Source organism: Tiliqua scincoides, chromosome 2 (genome assembly GCF_035046505.1).
Source record: "Tiliqua scincoides isolate rTilSci1 chromosome 2, rTilSci1.hap2, whole genome shotgun sequence".
Classification (NCBI taxonomy): domain Eukaryota; kingdom Metazoa; phylum Chordata; class Lepidosauria; order Squamata; family Scincidae; genus Tiliqua; species Tiliqua scincoides.
Window position 1 is genome coordinate 213,005,721 of NC_089822.1, and position 1,508 is coordinate 213,007,228.

Genomic DNA, 1,508 nt, shown 5'->3' on the forward strand with positions numbered 1-1,508 from the left:
GGGCCAACCCCAGTGACACCAATTGAGGGGGTGAGTGAGATGGTGACACCATGGAAAAAGCCTGCCGCACTGCCCAGGCTTAGCAGTCTTCTGCTTGGTACAAACCGATTCATGCTTGACCAAAGACTACAGAGGAAAGGTATCCCCCTCCCTGGTAGCTGCCAGAGCCTTTTCTCAGTGAACTTCAGCTGCTTTGTGCTCTGCAGATGCTCTGCAGACCTGAAGTAATTAGCATAATCATGTCACTGCCAATTGCTTCCCAACTGCACAATAGGTAGGGTGATACCACAGACAACTGCCCCGGGTGACACAGAAGATAGTGCTGCTACCTATCTTGTGCCCAAAATTTATTGTAAGAATAGTTTGTGACTGTTACCCTGCACATGCCTGATCTTGTCTGATCTCGGAAGCTAAGCAGGGTCAGGCCTGGTTAGTACTTGGATGGGAGACCACCTGGGAATACCTGGTGCTGTAGGCTTATACCATAGTCTTTCGAGACTGAAGGTTGCCAACCAGTTTGTGAAGTTAAATCTTCAGTAAAGGATTAATGTCATCTTTATATAAAATGCTAATACCCCCCCCCCCGGTCAATAGATTTATTCTATTATAGATTTATTCAGGTGGTCAGGATAGAAGCCTGAGATCCTGTTATGCTCGTTTGTTCTCCCTGGTAGGCACTCTTGTCAACTGGGGGTGTATAGGATGTATAGACTCTGTGGGCCTAATCCTATGGTACCCACTGCAGGTGCTACAGCTCCTGCACAGGCGATGGGTGTCGCAAAAGTGCCTTAAGGCACTTTGCCTCTAGCGGGAGATACATAGCGCCAGCAGAGAGGTCCGCATCTAATTAGTACAAGTGGCATCCAAAGAAATGCCTAGGTTTTTACAGTATGGTTTGACTGAAAATGCAGGTAAAAGAAAAAAAGAATTGGTTAGGTTAAACAAGGAGCCAAGGCATTCAACAAATGTGGCCACCATCACTACTCTAGCACAGTGTTTCACAAACTCTGGTGTTATCAAAAAGGCTGCTTTGTTTAGGGGAATTAGTATATTAGCCTTTTGGAAACTTTTTGGGACCATAGGCTGGATACCAAGACAGCGTAGAGCAAAGAGATCCCTTCTAGCTTAATGAGGAGACTGGGAGAAAGGTAACTTTCAATCAAAGGATTATATTTTTATTGCAAAAACACACAAAGGTAAACATAATACACATGGAGAATTGATAAGTATAGATTTCTAGTACTTGTGTATAGTGTACCTAGCTAGTGGTGGATGCATGTGCTATGTATTTGGGTGCATCCGAAAAGGAATCAGAAATGGATAGGGTGTAGGGAAGTATTTAGGGGTTCCTTAATCTGCTAAACCCAGTTGCTGACTAAAGATGGGGGAGAAGGGAGGAATAGATAGGGAAGAAGGGAGGGAGTTTAGACGCAAGATATATTTACCTGTCCGGGGGGGGGCAGTTGGATGGGAGAGAGTCCTGTGTATGGCCACTCCGGCCGGAGAGC

At 45.6% G+C, this 1,508-nt stretch overlaps 1 pseudogene; it reads left to right on the top strand.

The window, feature by feature from the left end:
* Positions 1–361: 361 nt before the first annotated feature.
* Positions 362–478, top strand: LOC136643228 (5S ribosomal RNA; annotated as a pseudogene).
* Positions 479–1,508: the final 1,030 nt, after the last annotated feature.